Genomic DNA, 7,302 nt, shown 5'->3' on the forward strand with positions numbered 1-7,302 from the left:
TCTATGCCCTCCACTAGAATGTTTGCTCTAAGAGGGCTTGGTCAGCTAGTTCACCACTGTACCCATTGCTTAGATTTGTACCTAGCACTTGGTGGACATTCTATAAAAAGTGGTTGAATGCATAATTGGATGGCCTTGCTCCTCTGTTCAGAGAACTTGAGCTTTCCAAGAGGCACAGTTAGCTGATTTCCTCAGGATATTCTCTCTATTAGCTAGCCACAATCATAAGACCCTGGTGAAATCAAAAAGAAACTTGCAAAATTACAAAGTTATTGAGGACACAGACCACTTTCCTGACATATACCTAAACTCTTAATAGGGATTCAGCTGAAAATGAAGAAAATCCACTTAAATGTTCCTCATAAGCATTTTCTCTATGCATAGGTTTTAAAAAGTTATTTATAATAGCATATAGCACATCAATATATAACATCCTTAAATTTAAAGAAATGGCCCACATTTCCTTGGCAGGAGTCCACCTGCCAAGGAAATGTGATCAACATTTGGATCAACCTTTGATAAGCAAATGCATATCATGTGTCAAGATCAATGCTACATGCTATATGTGTGAAATAATGGGCAATGGAAAGTCAGCGAAGAACAGAGAGCAATGGAAAAATACAAGTTAAGAAATAAAATGATCTAAAGGCCAATGAAACTTATTTGACTGCCAATTTTCTGCCTTGGCAGAATTATTTCTGAGAAGCCAAAAATAGCAGGGGAGATTTGAAAGGCATTAAGCAAGAAGTTCAGAAAGGAATGCAAGAGGCATGACTTCCAAGAGCTAGTAAATAATGATATATTTGCATTTTTAACTATTCCCCACCACCACCAAGGGTGTAATTGCTTCCATATAAAAGCTCCTTGATATCAGCCCAAGATGCTAAACTGTATCTATTTACACGGATACTGATGATCTCACTGCTCAGGGCTGTAACTATTGGAGGAGCTGTACCATGTTATCTCCACTAAGCAAGGCAGAGAAGATATTTCCTGCAAAAAGAATTGTTGAAAAACGTCCTTTGCCTTAAACAAAGAAGCAAAGTGAAGTTGGCCACATAATACATAGTGTTAATTAAATATATATATACATAATTATATATAAATACATAATAGGAATAACTGTGAAAGTTATTAATTCTGTTCTCAAAGTATTATTTCTCCCACTCTAGGCACATCGTCCATTTTTTCCCCCTGCTTCCTTAAGGCTCTACTTGACTACTTAAGAATTTCCAGCCAATAATGTCTAAGCATAAACAATATATTCATCACTGCAGTGTAACTAGATCTACCCCATCTGAGTGCCAGATACCTTGTTAAACATGTTACATTTATTAACTCATTAATTCTCACAATAACCCTATGAGGTAGGTATTTTATTATCTCCCGTTTACAGATGAGGAAACTGAGGCCTAGAGTAGTTAAGTAGTTTTCCCATGGTCAAAATCCACCAAGTGGCAGAGCTTAGATTTGAACCTGTGGAGTCAGGCCTCAGCACCTATGCTCTCAATCACACAAATGATGAGAAGGCCTTTAGTTTGTGCAAGAAAGCAAAGTGAAGTCATCTGTTTGGGGAGAAGCATATTTATATATGACAGTCAACCCAGAGGTCCATGGGGTCCTCTTACCATAGAGTTATCAGGGACTGTACTAAAGTCTTATTTTATGAATGGAACTAATGTATTAGTCAGTCTCTCTCTCTCTCTCTCTCTCTCTCTCTCTGGGAAAGAAGAAGAAAAAAAAAGAAGAAAGAGAGAAAGGAAGAAAGAAAGAAAGAAAGAAAGAAAGAAAGAAAGAAAGAAAGAAAGAAAGAAAGAAAGAAAGAAAGAAAAAGAAAAGAAATTGACAAAAAAAGAAGAGAGAGAGAGAAAGTTTTATTAGAAGAAATTGCCTCACACAGTTATGGAGGCTGAGAAGTCTAAAACTGCAGTGTGCAGACACAGGAGAGACAATCATGCAGATGAAGTCCAAAAGCAGCCTTCTGTAGAATTTTCTCTTGCTCAGAAAAGCTGCTCTTTTTGTTCTAGTCAGGCCCTCAACTGTTTGGATAAGGCCCACCCACACTATGGAGGTCAGTCTGCTTTAGCCTAAGTTCATCAATTTAAATGTTAATCTCATACGAAAGAGCCTTCTAAACTGACACATAAAATGAACCATCACAGGAATATAGGACCTAGAGGGGTTGAGTCAATAGTCCAAGTTTACATGACAAAGCCAACATCAGAGCTCAGGTCTTCTGGTTCCCAGTCAGTATGATCATAACACACACTGTCTCCCTGTGAAACCATGAGACCCATGTGCCACACTTGAGGAAAGAGGTAAGGAGAGAGTGAAGGTGCCCTGTTCTTTAGCTCTGCTGTCTAATGGCAAGAACACAAAGGAGCTTTAATTCCTCCTTATCAATTCTTTTGTAGCTGATGCATCAAATGAAAGTTTTTATAAATAGCGATGGTCTGCTATTTACTGCTTCGAAAAATGGAAATACAGGAACCACAAAATGTGGCTTAAAATTAGGTAAGGCGTATGATTTTTTCCAAGCTGTAGCACTTTTGTTTATGAGAACTGATGTTTGACCCCCTCAAATAAGAAAGACCGGATCTAGCCCACAATAAGGAGTAAGAGACAGACTGCATTCGAGCTCATCTGAAAATTGCATTTTATTTTATTTTATTTTATTTAAAGATTTTATTTATTTGACAGGGAGAGACACAGCGAGAGAGGGAACACCAGCAGGGGGAGTGGGAGAGAGAGAAGCAGGCTTCCCGCAGAGCAGGGAGCCTGAGGCGGGGCTTGAACCCAGGACCCTGGGATCATAACCTGAGCCAAAGGCAGTCACTTAACGACTGAGCCACCCAGGCGCCCCTGAAAATTGCATTTTAATTGCTTCTTTTATCTTGGACTCTCCTGACTTCTTAATTCTTATCTAAATAATATTTCTTGTCCCTCTGTCACATGCCACATTTTGTGACATTACCGAAGCGGATGTCAAACCTTGTGCTTGGTGTAGCATTGGCCAACAACTCAGATGCTCAGAAACATATCATCTCGCTCAAGGTTAAAGGCATTGTTCCCTCTCTTATACATGCAAGATATGTGTATGGACATGAGCTGGATAAACTTCAAAGCATAGACTCTATTCGTATACACATGATGCAACCAGGAAGTCTGAGAACTGAAAGTTTCGAGAGGTTTATCCAAAGTCAACCATTTTTTCCTTAAGATCCCCATTGCTGGATTATTTGCATGCCAATAACTACTAAATGGTGCACTTTCTAGGTACAAAACACTGCTGAGCACTTTCCAAGTATTGATTCCTTTCTCTCATACATCCCTGAGGTCGTTATGATTACGCCCAGTTTATAGATGTGGCAACTGAGAGGCAAAGAGATCAAGTGACTAGCTCAGTGTCACCCCAACTAGCAAATGTTGGAGCCAGAAACCTATCCTCTCATCGTCTAGACTGGGGGTTAGCAAACATTTCCTGTGAAGGGCCAGATAGTAAATATTTCAGGCTTTGTGGACCACACATTATCTGTTGCAACTTCTCAGTTCTGCTATTATAGCAAGAAAGCCACAGAAAACACGTGAATGAATGAGCATGGATGTGTTCCAGTAAGTCTTTTATGGATGCTTGTGAGTCACACAAAACCAGCAGCTGCCTGGATCTGGCCCATGGGCTATGATTTGCCAAACCTTCATCGAGACCATCACACGTTCTGACTTGACAAAGAACTGCAGAATGAATCTAGGAATTCGGAGTGAAACATGTCATTTCTCGAACCAGGAGAGATGATGGACTCTGAAAAACAAACTGAGGGTTCTAGAGGGGAGGGATGTGGGGGGATGGGTTAGCCTGGTGATGGGTATTAAAGAGGGCATGTTCTGCATGGAGCACTGGGTGTTATACGTAAACAATGAATCATGGAACACTATAGCAAAAACTAATGATGTAATGTATGGTGATTAACATCACATAAAAAAAAGAAACGTCATTTCTACCAGCCAATCATAAAGTTGTAATTATCAAGTAAAATATTGGAAAGAAAGACATTATCTCCAGTTAAAAGTGGATTTAAGTACCAGAGAACAGGCAGCTGAGAGGTTAGGGTGTATATGTGGAGCAAGGTGAGTTTGACTTTGGGCCTAAAATTCTACTCACAGATGTTTGTGCTGGGAAGAGAAAGCAGAGGGGCTGGGTGAGAAATGGCAGCACCATTCAGAAGGCAGGTGCAAGACAATGCCCTCTGGTTTTTCTCTTTCTTTCTCAGTTCTAGCAAGACTGATACGAGAATGTCCCCTTGCCTTCCCTACAGTGAGTAAAGTAAATGAGACATTGAAGAAGTTCAAGAGAGGGATGGAGGTGCCTATGGGTAGGCAGAGGCCAGCTCTACTTTCTGGGCAAAGGAGTCAAGTCAGTCTTTGGGTTTTAAAGCCCTGGGCTCCCAGGGAGCAATTGGGGTGCCACCATAGGAGAGAGGGATAACAGACTTATTATCCCAGTGGGCTGAGCACTAAAGGCTGAAACCCTCTGGGTCTAATCATGGTGTCCCATTAGCAGAGCTTAGCTCTGAGGCACATCATCCACCCTGGAAGATACACAATGATCTGGTCAGTGGTTGCCCCGCAGAGCCTTTCAGGTGGATGGAACCAGCGGTGAACCCAAGCCATGTGACTGCTGGCACCAATCCAAGCCCAGCTTCATGTGTGGGGTTTGATTAAGTTTGGTCCATTTGGATCAGGTCAACCTCACCAGGCTCCTGAGCAATTTGCAGAGGAGACAGCCTCAAGAGGGAGATGTTGGACTTTCAGACAAGATGGCCCTTGAAGGGCGAATTCATTTTTAGTCAGGAAAGAAAATGAATAGATGGGAAGTGTTTGTACCCAAGATCTGGGAAGCCTTCACTGGGTTATCTGAGGACTAAGTGAGATCCTGTATTTGGAGACTTCCTCATGTGGCCTGATGTGCCCCAGGGAATAAAAACTGTTCACCTCCATGCTCCCCACTTGGACATTCCCCACCCATTAAGGGAGAGAGAACCTCATACAGGCTCTGCAGATTCACTCCTTGAGTCTCTGGATTTAGAGACTGGCCCTCGCTTACTGGGCCTCCTGCAGGGGCAGACCTATGCTGCCGGTTGGCAAGTCTATCTTCTCTTTGCCTTCTGCCTTCAGTGCTAGTCCTTAGCACCCCTTCTTGGAACACCAAACTTCTCCTCTCTGCACCCAAACATCTCCATGCCCTTACATCCTCGAGCCCCAGGACTCCCAGATTCCCAGCTGGGATAGGAGGGCAGTTGGAAGCCCAGCTGAGGGACTAGTTACCCAAAAGCAGGTGGACAGGGTGGGGCCCTGGTGGAGTGAGACCCTGGACGTGGGGCCCGAGGGACTGCACCTGGTGCCGTGTGCAGTGGGGGAAAGGTAGCGCCCCATTCTGTGGGTACTGCCCTCTCTGTTCTTGTTGACTATCTGGAGGCCTGGGGAGAAGGGGCTGGTCTAAGGTCTAGCTCATCATTCTGGTTATCAACAGTAGGAAACTTAACAACATTAGTAGAAAAAATCAAAAGTAATATGCATTTGAAACTTTTTGAAATTTCTTATCATCTCTGCCTCATTACCAAGAAGCATAATCATGATCACTTACGGTCACTAAGTGTCACAATTGCTTCTTTTCCCAGTGTCCTGTATTCCCAAATCAACATCTCAAGACTTGCGGTTGCAGCTCTGATGAACGGGGCCGTCTCTACAAGCTGCACACACACTTTTGCATTATCTCTAGATGACCATTCTTGAAGGACTTACTGTCTTCTCTTAACGAAGGACAGGACACTGCTCCCAAAACGTGACTCTGCAGATCAGGAAGCAGCTCCTGGATGTCTTGTCAGCCTGGATCTTCCAGGTCACTGTCTTAGCATTTCTTTGTATTCTGACACTCTTGACTCCTGGGGCCTTGCCAACCTGGAGAGACTGTCCCTCACAGGGCTGGCCAATTCCTAGAGATAGTAGATGATTCACCTGCAAGCACACTTTCCATATGTAAGCCAACCAATACACAGCCATTCCCAACCACCTCCTTTCCTGGGCTCTCACACTCTGGGCCACTATCCCCTTACACAGATGCCCCTGGGGTCAAGAACCAGACAATTAGAGACAGCCCCTACACCCCAGAGCCCACCAAAATTATTGAAGCTAGCCAATCCTATGCCTGCTTACTCTGCGTCACCTGTTCCTTCCCATGGAAACCACAATAAGGCTCTTGCCCACATCCTTGCCTGATGTTCTGCCTCCTGAGGGACCCCATTGCTTCCCATATGGCCCTGCATGGCCTGGCCTGGCCTCTCCTCTTGGGAACTGTGAGTGACACACATCTTTTCAATGGCAGTCATCTGATCTGCTGGCTTCACCATATTTGAATAATAATAAAATCTACATTTTAAAATAGTCAAGTCCCCAACAAATGCCACAGATCTTCCTGCTCCTGTAAAAACTGAAAATGACCCAAACCTTCATGCATTAAAGATGTTCTAGCACAAATACGCAAAGAAATGGCCCGGAGGGGGAGACATGGGCTTTTTTTTTTTTTTTTTGATGTTATGTTAGTCACCACACAGTACATCATTAGATTTTGATGTAGTGTTCCATGATTCATTGTTTTCGTATAATACCCAGTGCTCCATGTAATACGTGCCCTCCTTAATACACATCACTGGGCTAACCCACTTTAGAGTCAGATTCTGGGGGAGCCTGAGGTTGTCTCCTGCCCCTTCGGCTTTGGAGCTGGGTGGTTACTGCACTTCTCTGTGCTTCAGGCCCCTAGTTTGCCAATAGGAGGCTCAACTGGATTTCAACTGAAAAACCTGATACTTCAAAGTTTGTATCATGCAATAAACACTCAATATGATTATTGTTGCTGGCAACATTACTCTTCTTCAATAATTAGTTACCCATATTTTTTTAACCAGTAGGCCAAATCTTATCTGAATGAACATTGTCATTTTCCCCTTTTCTTCAACTATTCTCTTAAACATTTGATTTGCATATGGTCATTAGAAAGGGTATAGACCTCATTAATCATTAAGGCTTCAAAACCTTTGGGTTAGAATTTGACTGGAGCCTCAAGCACTGTTTTCCTAACTTGAAAGGTAGGGCATCCAAGAACACCTCTGCGGACAGACCCAGCTTGAGAAGCACAGCATTAAAAATTAAACACAGTCCACGGGGTGATTTCTTCATGCTGACAGAATCATAAAGCCAACAAATGGGGGCCAAACACAAATGCGGGCCCTGAAATATCACGGGAATGCA

General features: G+C 43.0%; 1 long non-coding RNA gene across 1 annotated transcript; it reads left to right on the forward strand.

Moving 5' to 3' along the window:
* The first annotated feature begins 1,879 nt into the window (after nucleotides 1-1,879).
* On the forward strand, nucleotides 1,880-5,896 carry LOC141372205 (uncharacterized). Its single transcript, XR_012377498.1, has 2 exons — nucleotides 1,880-2,071; nucleotides 5,676-5,896. It is a non-coding gene; the product is annotated as an uncharacterized lncRNA (long non-coding RNA).
* The last annotated feature ends 1,406 nt before the right edge of the window (nucleotides 5,897-7,302 follow it).

Source organism: Callorhinus ursinus, unplaced genomic scaffold (genome assembly GCF_003265705.2).
Source record: "Callorhinus ursinus isolate GAN/ISIS: 27379988/994484 unplaced genomic scaffold, GSC_fseal_2.0 scaffold2593, whole genome shotgun sequence".
Classification (NCBI taxonomy): domain Eukaryota; kingdom Metazoa; phylum Chordata; class Mammalia; order Carnivora; family Otariidae; genus Callorhinus; species Callorhinus ursinus.